Source organism: Chiloscyllium punctatum, chromosome 4 (genome assembly GCF_047496795.1).
Source record: "Chiloscyllium punctatum isolate Juve2018m chromosome 4, sChiPun1.3, whole genome shotgun sequence".
NCBI classification, from domain to species: domain Eukaryota; kingdom Metazoa; phylum Chordata; class Chondrichthyes; order Orectolobiformes; family Hemiscylliidae; genus Chiloscyllium; species Chiloscyllium punctatum.
Window position 1 is genome coordinate 81,442,836 of NC_092742.1, and position 12,252 is coordinate 81,455,087.

Here is a 12,252-nt window from a genome sequence, read left to right on the forward strand (position 1 = left end):
AAGGAGGAGAAATTCAGATTCTCTTTTTATCTCTGTAAAGTAACGCTGGTTGCAACAACAGCTATGAAGACATTGCATGAGGACAGGATTTGTCAGATCTTAATTCTGATGTCTTATCTCATCAGAACATATTTTTAAAAATCAGTATGCAGTGTGATCCTTCAAAGTGATGTTTTATCCTGCTTCCTGTCAAATGCAGATTATTTTGCTAAATCTGTCATCAGCTAAATTCTTCAGACTTAAAAAATGTGGTTGAAAAATTACAGTAAGGGTGAGTCAGAGGCTAGAAGATCCCTAGACATAAATGAACTTGTGATCTAGATCTTGCAGTTATATATATAGTCTGCAGGATTAGGTTTGGCTGTGATACCCTACATGATCAAATAGCTGATTAGTACTTACCTTTGAGGGTCATCTGAATAATGGCAGGTTGGCATTCAGCACTAGTTTGCACCCAGCACCCACCAATTCGGGGTGGGGTGGGTGTGGTGGTGGAAGGATAAAATGGACAAGAGGAACAGTACATTCCTGTAAGTTTCTATGATTTAATGGATGTGGGGCACAATTGGATTAAGTATGACTTGACTGATTTTTCAAAGAGCTGACACAAGCGCAAGAGGCTAAATGGCCTTCTTCTGCACTATGAGTTTCTACATTTCTCTTTCCGTTTATCCTTCCAAACGTTCAAACCAAGATGACTGGAATATCTTCATACGTACTGTGTAGTGACTACGGAATGGTACTGTACAATTCATGGTTTCTTCAGATCTCAAAAGGTTGCATCATCGTTGAAGGCCTGTTTGTGACTAGCAAAATAAAAATATGTATGCACAAAATGTCCACCTTTACTGAGGAAAGGAGAAAGAAAATTGGCTGCAGAATTAGTTAAAACCACTGAGCATAATTTATTTGTTTGAGAATCCAACTGGATCATCCATAGTACTTGGGACAGCACTTCTGTATTTGACAGCTAGTGAAACGTAATAGCAGTCAGCTTTTTAAAATTCCTGTTTAAATGGGGAATTACAAAGGAAGGGGGTCACCAAAGGAAAAAGAAAATCAGGAAAACTGTTAGCGCTTCTGTAGGAAGAAACTGGCTGAAAATGACCAATGAGCGGGAGATAATTTGGGATTGAAGTCAAATGTGTGATCTCGCAATGTTATTCATCTTTCTCTTACACTTGGGAACTGGACAGGTCACACTAGTAGTGAATGCTACCACTCCAGTTTATGCTCACATTGCTTCCCACTGGAATGATTGGTGACTCTATCATGCACTGTCATGGAAAGGAATCCATGGAGAGTGGTCAAAGCCCTTCCTGAGCAAAAGGATTTGAATTGAGAGGGGTTGATTGTATAAGACAAAAGTCCCCACTGTGGATTTCAGAATGTTGTTGTTGAAGGTGGGGATTGTTTTCAGGCTGGGCTGCACATTTTATTGCTAATATGAACTTCAGAATATCAGAGAGCATTTGGACAGGTTCCTCACAAAACCCAGAAAGGATTTGGTCTGGTTCTGCATACTCCCAGGGATCATTGCCACCAACACCTTAAAGGTTGCAATAAAAACCATGATTCCCAGAGATAGCCATCTCCTCTGCAAGTCTATATCTTAGAGAACAACGGTGAACCATTACAGTGGTGTATCAGATTATGAGGGGCATTGGTAAGATGGATTGGAAAGCACTTTTTCCATTAGTAGATGGATCAATAACCTGGGACGTAGATTTAGGGTAAGAGGTAGAAGGCCAACTGGAGAGATGGAGAGAAATGTTTTTCACCCAGAGAGTGCTGGGAATCTGAAACCCATTGCCTAAAATAACGGCTGAGTCAGAAACTCTCAAAGTATTTCAACAGTATTTAGATATTCACTTGTATTGCTGTAGCCTCCAGTGTAATGGGCCCACAGCTGCAAAATGGGGTTAGTATAATCAGATTTTTCTTTGCCAGACACAATGGCCTAAGTAGCCTCTTTCTCTGCAGCAAATGTCTATGAGTCACCAAACGTTTTAACCATTGTCCACAATGCCAAATAATACTGTATCTGTTATGCATTAAACACCTTGTATAGATCCCACATTTGCCATTGTTTTCCCTGCCTCAGACTGTAGCTAGAGACAAGAGATGTTTGGAGAAAGTGAGGCCTGCGGATGCTGGAGATCAGAGTTGAGGGTGTGGTGCTGGCAAAGCACAGCAGGTCAGGCAGCATCCGAGGAGCAGGACAATCGACGTTTTGGAATGAAGGGCTTACGCCGGAAAAGTCGATTCTCCTGCTCCTCGGACGCTGCCTGACCTGCTGTGTTTTGCCAGCACCACACTCTCGACAAGAGATGTTTGTCACTACGATGTGAGTAACTCAATAAAAAGACTAAAGGTTTTCAAAGCTGCTTAAACTTCAGCCTCCGAAGCTAATTCATTGGGCTCTATACATTTCTACATTCTGTTGAAAAGTGCTGTGCAACAAAAATGTATTTGTTCAGATCTTAGTTTTGCATATGTTTGATGTTACTTTGTGTCTGATCCCCGTCAGCAAAGATAATCACTTTTCAAATCTTTGCAAATGTGATATTGATCAGCATCAATGTTCCAGTAAATCAGCTGTCAATTCCCTTGGATTAGGCTCACAGCCAGGACCTTTCCAGATGTTCAGATTTCAAGCAGCACCCAGGGAAACCCTCATTACCAACCCAATGAGTAGCTTAGGCTGATGAAGAAATCTTCCCTGCCACAACTGCTACTACTATAACTCAAGACATCTTCATCTCTCTAATGAGAGTCTCCTTAATGGATAACTAATCTCGCATGTCTCATTCATTCTACATTAACTGTCAGACAACTTCCCCTGACCGTTCAAGGATATAGTCATCAAATTTAATACTTTGCTTTTTGCCCATTGGTACCAGATTTTAGTTCCAGCAGTTGAATAATCCATTAATTTACAGCTCCACTTACCATGTAATACATGCACTACACCCAATGCAAAAACACCTTTCTGAAGTCCCTGAGGGTGGCAATAAGAATATATGTTTCTGTTAAGTTGATAACCCCATCCCACGCCACTTAAAAAATGACTCCAAAAGAAAAAGGCAGGTCAATGCAGATCACCAGATTTTAAAAGGTAAGAGTACACCATTCAGTCCATTGACCCTGCTCTGCCATTCAGTTAGATAACAGCTGATGTGATTGTGGCCTTAAGTCCCTTTTCCTTGACACCCTTTTGAATCAAACACTTGCCGAACTCAGACTTAACGATACTCACTCGATGACCCAGCCTCCATGGTTGTCTGTGTTCCAAACTTCTCTCAGAGAAATAATTCCTCCTAAACTTTGTCATAAATATTTTTAAGCTCTGCCCCCTAATTCTTCTTGCAGAGGGCAGCAGGGTCATTCAAACAGTTCAAGCCAAAGGATTTGGAAAACATTAAGGCAGAAAATGCTGGAAACACTCTATCCTATGAGAGAGAGATATTAGTTAACATTTCAGACTGATCACCATCCTGTCTCCACACACCTAATTTATCTGAGCATTTTTTATTTTGATATAAGCTTTATCACATCTGCAGTGTGTTGCTGAAATTACTCACAAGGGCACTGGTCCTTCAGTAGGCGTAGCATTACAGGGGTCTGAATAATATTACAAAAACTCTGTCACTTGAAAATTAAGTGCTGTGAGCGCATTCCCATTTTTGTAAGTTACTCACCAGCTCTTACCCACTTAGACCAGACTTACAGCAAGAAAAAATAAATCAGCGCCAGCTTTCCAATGAGCTCTTATGTTTGAGCAATCAGGATATAAGTGCAACACAGTCAAAGGAAAATTGTCTACCTGTGTTTGTGGTGCATTTTCCACTGTGCAGAACCATTCTTTCTGACCATTTTGTTCTTCTGAAGTAATTACCTACAAACTGTTTAGTGAGACCTTTTCAAAGTTTCACTCCCCACACACAAACTGCAAGGAAATTTGTTCTGCACAGTTACATAACCAGTGTTTGAAAAACAATGAACAATTGTTATTTTGTTCCCTTGTCTTTTTGACTGTCATAGAGTCACAGAGTGATACAGCATGAAACCAGACCCTTCGGTTCAACCAGTCCATGCCAACCATGTTCCCAAACTAAACTAGTCCCACCTGCCTGTGTGTGGCCCATGTATGTACCAAAATGTCTTTTAAATGTTGTTCCTGTACCTGTATGTTGTTCCATGACATCCTCTGGCAGTTCATTTCACACACTCTGTAAAACAGTTACCCTTCATGTCCTTTTTAAAATGTTCTTCTCTCACCTTAAAAATAAGCCCCCTAGTTTTGAACAGACTCACCCTTGGGAAAAGAGCTTTGCTAGTCACCTTATCTGTGTCCCTCATGATTTTATAAACTCTAGAGGGCAGCCCACAACCTCCTATGCTTCAGTGAAAAACGTCCTAGCCTGTCCAGACTATTTTTATGACTCAAACCCTCCGCTCCCGGCAACATCCTCGTAACCTTTTTCTGAACCCTCTTTCAATTTAATAATATCCTTCCTACAGCAGGGTGACCAGAACTGCACACAGTACTCCAAAAGAGACCTCACCAATGTCCTGTACAACCTCAACATGTTATCCCAACTCCTGTACTCAAAGATGTCAGCATTGAAGGCAACATCTTCTTAGTAACCCTATCTATCTACGATGCAAACTTTAAAGAGTTATATACCTGAACCCCTAGGTCTCTGTCTTCTACAACACTACCCAAGGCCCTACCATTAAAATTATAAGTCCTCCCCTTGTTTGTTTTAGCAAAATGCAATACCTTACATTTATCCAAATTAAACTATATCTGCCACTCCTCAACCAATTGATGAAGAACTCTTTATAATCTTAGATTGACCACTCTACCTCCAATTTTGTTGTCATCTGCAAACTTACTAACCATGCATCTCATATTCTCATCTATATAAGTGCATAAATATTGTATTAAACATGACAGATTTGAGTTAGTGGAAGAAGGAGTGAATTTTGAAGATGGTGAATGTAGTGCCAGTTAAGTGGGAATGCTTTGTCCTGGATGTTGACAAGCTTCTTGAGCATTGTTGGAATCACACCCATCCAGGCGAGTGGGGAGTATTCCATCACACCCCTGACTTGTGCATTGTCTTTGGTGGACAGGCTTTGAGAAGCTCGACTTAACATACTGTTCCACCCAATTTTCTCCCGTGTTCCCCATTACAAAGTACAATCCTATGGCTAACTGCTCATCCTCTTCAAAATTCACACAGCTGGTCACTTTTCATGTGAGCTTGGGCAGTGACCTTGAGTGGGAAGATTGAACTTTGTCCAATTCAAACCTTGCCCACAATGCCCATGTGCAAGCCATTTTTGAGACATTGAAACGTAGAAGGTATGAGCTGCACCCCAACTAACCAAAAAGTCAAAAAACCAGCTACTGTTCTCACCTGCTGGGAATACAGATAGGTTGTGAGTTGAATACAGATAGGCTCTTAAGTGGCTATTAATTGACCAATCAAGGACCTTAATTGCTGGCAAGTTACAACAGCCCCCAGTGGTTACAACAGATGATTTGCTGTGGGGAAAAGGCCTTTCATTTGTGTGATAACTCATCCAAATATGAGAAGAAAGTTTTAGTGGACCTCAATGCTCAGCACTGAATTGCTAAGGAGGCAAGAAAAGGATGAGTCTCTCTCGAATGAGCAACTTGCCCAGTTTATTAGCCTTTCTCTCCACCTCCATGGAGAGGGAAACTTCCTCCAAATATGGATCAGGGCAGCACCAACTCCCCTATCATCAGCATAACGCAGTTCTTTATGTAATTCTTCCTGCTTTGCATAGCAAGGCCATTGAAAATGAGGACTGGTGTTAGCACTGTGATAGAATAAGTGGGGAATAAACCACACAGGGTGAAGTATCACTTCTGTATGGGACTAATCATCAACAATTAATTGCACTGGGAAATTTTATGACAAAATGCCGTTCCAAATCTGCACTTCTATGATTGTTCAAAGCAATGTACTTCTTCCACTGGTCACATCCCTTCACTACTTTCATTAAGCACACTTTGGGGAGGTATAGTAATCTGTGACTGTTGAAACAATGGCAAGCTTGGTGAATTGTTTAACATGACTGAATATTAACTGAAACTTTAAACTGAATCCACATATTTACAAAGGAATCCTGTGCATTGGTAGATAACCCCACCTACTGGCTAACCACAATCAGTTCTGCCTGTATTCGAAAATTGTTCCTCAGACTGTGACGTTAAGTAATGTATCCAGTTACCAAAACAATCTGCAATTTCTACCTTGTCCTTGGAGTCATAGAGTCATACAGCACAGAAACGGACTAACACTTGTACTGGGAATTGATGCTCTTTGGACAGGTATACCTCTATGATAACTCCTATTTGATTGAAAGACTTCCATTTGCAAAGTGTCATTCACCACCTGAAGCTGTGCCAACACCCTTACAGTCAGTGAAGTACTTGTGATGTGTAATTGTAGATTTCTTACACTATACCGGAGCAAACTTTTACTGAAACTATTTGAATATAAACTACAAACTCTGGAAAAGACCAATAATGTTTAAATAACTTTTAGGATATCTAGGTGGCATGGACTAGTTGGACCAAATGGTCTGTTTCCATGCTGCACATCTCTGTGACTATGACTTTGTGACTAAATTGCTAAGGTGGCAAGAAGAGAGTGAATCTCTCTCCAATGAGCAAGTTGCCCAATTTATTAGCCTTTCCATCCAGTCAAATTTCCACTTATTGTCCGACATGATGATGCATCAAAATTTCAGGTTTAAAAAAATGTTTATCAATGACCAAACATAAAACACTATTCATGAAACACTATTATTCTTTTTGTAAAAGTAATTTATACTTTCACCCACCGAACAGAGTTTATCCTTTTCTACTTTTCATTGACAACTGAGAACCCCTTTTTTAAAAATGTTACATGGACTCTGAAGCAGACATCAATGTCCTGAAACCAAGCCCAAGAGAATTCATAGTTCCACAATTGTTTAGTTCTTTCTTTTCTATTTCCTATTACTACCTTCCATTGAGAGCTTTCCTAGGGATTCTTGCTGTAGTGAGCAAAATTAGGGCGCATGGTATTGGGGGCAAAGTACTAACTTTGATTGAAAGTTGGTTGGCTGATAGGAAACAAAGAGTAGTGATAAACGGCTCCATTTCGAAATGGCAGGCGGTGACCAGTGGGGTACCGCAGGGATCAGTGCTGGGACCGCAGCTTTTTACAATATATATTAGTGATATAGAAGATGGTATTAATAGTAACATTAACAAATTTGCTGATGATACAAAGCTGGGTGGCAGGGTGAAATGTGAGGAGGATGTTAGGAGATTACAGGGTGACCTGGACAGGTTAGGTGAGTGGATAGATGCATGGCAGATGCAGTTTAATGTGGATAAATGTATGGTTATCCACTTTGGTGGCAAGAACAGGAAGGCAGATTACTACCTAAATGGAGTCAAGTTAGGTAAAGGGGCAGTACAAAGAGATCTGGGTGTTCTTGTACACCAGTCAATGAAGGCAAGCATGCAGGTAAAGCAGGTAGTGAAGAAAGCTAATAGCATGCTGGCCTTCATAACAAGAGGAATTGAGGATAGAAGCAAAGAGGTTCTTCTGCAGCTGTACAGGGCCCTGGTGAGACCGCACCTGGAATATTGTGTGCAGTTCTAGTCTCCAAATTTGAGGAAAGACATTCTGGCTATTGAGGGAGTGCAGCGTAGGTTCACGAGATCAATTCCTGGAATGGCGGGACTATCTTATGTTGAAAGACTGGAGTGACTAGGCTTGTATGCCCTTGAGTTTAGAAGACTGAGAGGGGGTCTGATTGAAATGTATAAGATTATTAAAGGATTGGACACTCAGGAGGCAGGAAACATGTTTCCACTGATGGGTGAGTCCCGAACCAGAGGACACAGCTTAAAAATAAGGGGTAGGCCATTTAGGACAGAGATGAGGAGAAATTTCTTCACCCAGAGAGTGGTGGGTGTGTGGAATACAATGTCCCAGAGGGCAGCGGAGGCCCAGTCTCTGGATTCATTGAAGAAAGAGTTGGATAGAGCTCTCAAGCTTAGTGGAATCAAGGGTTATGGGGATAAGGCAGGAACAGGATTCTGATTGAGAATGATCAGCCATGATCATATTGAATGGTAGTGCAGGCTCGAAGGGCAGAATGGCCTACTCCTGCACCTATTGTCTATTGTCTATTGTCTAGCTTCAGCAAGGCAAACTCTCCAGCCTAACACGTCATAAACACGATTTGAAATTAAGCATGAACTCCTAGTCACATTCCACATGGTGCATGCTGTTGCTTACTTCTATCTTTCTGATCTCACAAGGAACAGTTAACCTAGACTGGACATGAACAGTGTAATATACCTGCTCAAAACATGTCAAGGAGATAGCCTAGCTTCTAGTTTTATCTTATTTAAAGGTAAGTGTAAAGTGCTGCATTCCAGATATGATTTGATTAGTCAAACAACAAGGCTTTAAGCAAAACACACTTTGTTCTTGCACGACAATTAAAATACAAACAAAAAAAATTGCCATTCCCTCTTACGCTATCAAACCACTTAACAAAATAAAATATTATTTAACCACTACTCATTAAATGTTCTAATATACTTGCATCCCATAAACACACCCTTGGCAAAGGCAAATTCAGCAAAACAGCTTTCTCTGTCTTGCTATCCCCTCCAGCCCAGGAGAGGAACATTGAGAGAAGGAATCTAGCAGCAGAGAGAGAGCTCAAGCTTTTGCAGCAGCAGCAGAGAGAGCTGTATCTTGCAGCTTCAACTCCTAAACCCCAATTTCAACAGCTGAAGGAAAAATTAAACCCTGAGTCTGTGTGAGCCTGACTCCACCACTCATGCTTCTTTTGTCTAACTTTAAAAAAATCCAAACTCTTTACTTCACTTTCCATGGAGCAGGCACCTTTACATCAGGTTTACTGCATGTCCCTTCAAGAGAAACTACAGTACACAAATTCCTCTTCAAGGCACACATTGTCACACCAGAAACTGCACCTACCTTTCTCTCTGTGATATCTCTAGGTTTACTGGGAAGCTGATAATCTCATCTCAGAATGGCTTTCTCTATCCTTATCTCCATGGTGACAGGAAACACACTAGCCTTGTGATTAAATTGAAATGTTAGTCAGCTCTCTCAAATGACTACTGCCTTTCATCTTGGAAACAATAGCACAGGCTCCAGCACAATTGTTCGCAACTTACTTCAAAACACCTTTCTGGTTTTAAGGCAACAAAGGAGTCACTTCTCTCATTGTGGATTCAGAAACCGTTATCATTCTCCCCAGATGTTAACTTCCAGCACTTCTATCTCAGTTAAACCCTCTGTTGATCCTAAGATTAAAACAGCCAGGTTTAGCAGTCAGACAGATACCAGATTACGTCACTTGATTAATTTTGTTCAGCCTACATTTCAAGATACAGTCCAAGATAAATGTAAACTCAGTTGCTTAAAATCAATTGATTTTGGTTTTTTTTGGGTAGCTTTGAACAATTGGGTTTGTCTTTTCAACAAAGGGTTGCTATCTAGGCAGGTCTTTGGGTGGGGATGGAGTGCTCCTCCTTACAATGTGTTTCACTTCAGAACTTTCTGGAAGATGGATTGTCCCTGTTAAAGTTAACAAGGTAACCTAACCCTCTTGGGAGCCATTTTAATAGTTCAGCATCCATTTTAAAATATAAAATTAAATTTCCGAAGCTCCATTGATACACAGTCATGTTTAAAGTTATTAAAATGATATGCACAACTGGACATGCTACAATGGTTGGCTTTTCTGTTTTCAATTATTTGTCAGGACCATCTGATGGAAGGCTATCGGATTGCTAGGTTGAAAACTCTTTTCTGGTTTAAGGTTCTCTTCATACATGGGAGAAAGAGCCTTCCAAAAGCAGTGCTCCCCATGGCTTTAGAAACGATAGCAAGAATTCATTCAATAGAGAATCAAGGGCATAATCTCTTATGTTATGATTGTGACACTTTTTGTTCACTTATCAGCCTGCATTAAAAATATCCTGTATTTAATACGATATATGCATAAACATATACATAAATATCACAAATGATCAACGTCAGAGTGCACAGGTTGTAAGTGCTTAGTTTCCAGAGATTTGAAATGTAGTAAACAATTTGACGGGTAATAACAGATCTCAGAGCACGGATGAAATAGGCAGTTACATGTCAGATGAAATTTAATGAAGAGAAGCGTGTGTTTTTGTAAGAAAAATGAGATACAACATCAAAGAAATAACACAATATTTAAGTAGGGAATGGGATGTAGAAACCAAGGGAACTGGGGATGTGTTCACATAACTCTTAGAAGGTGGCAGTGTCAAATTAATAAAGAAACATGTGAAATCCCTGGCTTTATTACAAAGAGAACCATTACAACATCAAGGAAATTAGATATTTTCTTTCTCAAGTGCTGATTAAGCCTCTGCTGGAGTATTGTGCTCAATTTTGGGCACTGTAGGTAGGATATTAAAACCACTGCATTAAATTCTGGGCACAATGTTTCCTGTAAGAACTTAATGTGTATCTGATCAGTGTATTATCTTTTCGCTTTATGTGAGTTCTTTGCTTAAGGGATTTATATTTTTCTCTCAGGTGACCAGTAATTTCTCGAAACCCTTCATTTTGTATCTTTGCCTTTTTAATACAATCTACATAGTCATCCCAAATGTGACCAAATTGTCCAGCAATTCAATAAAACATAAAATATTGCCAATGGTTTTATGAGTCAACTTTTTGAAAGATCATTCGTGGGATGTGTATGATACCAGTTGGGCCAGTAATGATGCCCATCCCAACAGCCCTTGTAAAAGTGATGATGAGCCACCCTTTTGAACTGCAGCAGTCCATGCAACATTGGTCCACCCACAGTGTTATTAGAAAGGATGTTCCAGGATTTTGACCCTGGAACAGTGATATAGTTTCAACGTGGAACAGTGTTTTACTCACGTGGAAACCAGGAGGCGGTGGTATTCCCATGCATCTGATGCCCTTTTCAATCTTAGTAATAAAGCTTGTGGTTAGGGAGTTGCCAACGAAGCCTTAGTCATTTGCTATAGTGCATCTTTTGGTTAGCACATGGTGGAGGAAGTAAATGTTTAAGGTGGTGGATGGGGTTCTCCTCAAGTGACCTGTTTTGTCCTGGATGGTTGCCAAGCTCCTTGAAAATTAACAGAACTGGACCTATTCAGGGCAGTGTAGAGTATTCTATCATGTTTCTGACTAGTGTCTTGTAGGTGGCACACAAGCTTTGTGGCTTCAGGATGTACATTCTTCACTCAGAATTCCAAGCTTTTGTCCTGTCCTTCTGGTTATAAGACTACAGTATTTATATGGCTGGTCTGGTTAAGCTTCTGGTCATTGGTAACCTCCCAGAGTGTTGATGGTACAGGACTGAACACTGGTAAGGGTGGCACGGTGGCTCAGAGGTTAGCACTGCTGCCTAACAGCGCCAGGGACCCGGGTTTGATTCCAGCCTCGGGCGACTGTTTGAGTGGAGTTTGCACATTCTCCCCATCTCTAAGTGGGTTTCCTCCGGGTGCTCCAGTTTCCTTCCACAATCCAAACGTGTGGAGGTTAGGTGAATTGGCTAAATTGTCCATGGTGTTCAGGGATGTGTAAATTAGGTGCATTAGTCAGGGGTAAACATAGAGTAATAGGGTAAAGGGATGGGTCTGGGTTGCTTACTCTTCGGAGAGTCAGTGTGGACTTGTTGGGCTAAATGGCCTGTTTCCACACTGTAGGGATTCTCTGATCCTATGATGTTGAATGTCAAGGGGAAATTGTTGGATTTTATCTTGTGGAGATGGTCATTGTTTGGTACTTGTGGGCACAAACCTGAATGTGGCCCAAATATTGCTGCATGAGGACACAAATGCTTCAGTATCTGAGGGCTAGAAAATGGCGCTGAACATTGTGCACTAATCCATGAATATCCCCACTTTTGACTGGGAGATCATTGATGAAATATCTGAAATAGTTGGACTTTGTGGAGTGCCCTGAGGAACTCTTGTGATGATGAACTGGAGTTTAGGTGATTGTGGCATAGAATGCTAGTCTTATTCAGAAAAACTCAAACACACATACAAAACACTGTTCGAAAAAAAAATCTTTCACTTTTATTTCTGTTTTGCAGATTTGTTGTTTAGTCAATAAGTGGATATGTTTTATCACGTTTCAATCTCTTTCTTGC

At 40.6% G+C, this 12,252-nt stretch overlaps 1 protein-coding gene and 1 long non-coding RNA gene across 4 annotated transcripts in view; one reads left to right on the plus strand and one right to left on the minus strand.

The window, feature by feature from the left end:
• Positions 1-12,252, plus strand: part of rab15 (RAB15, member RAS oncogene family) — a 157,999-nt gene that overhangs the window by 124,316 nt on the left and 21,431 nt on the right. The window lies entirely within an intron of this gene.
• The window catches only part of LOC140476472 (uncharacterized), a 69,189-nt gene that overhangs the window by 17,898 nt on the left and 39,039 nt on the right, over positions 1-12,252 (minus strand). The window lies entirely within an intron of this gene.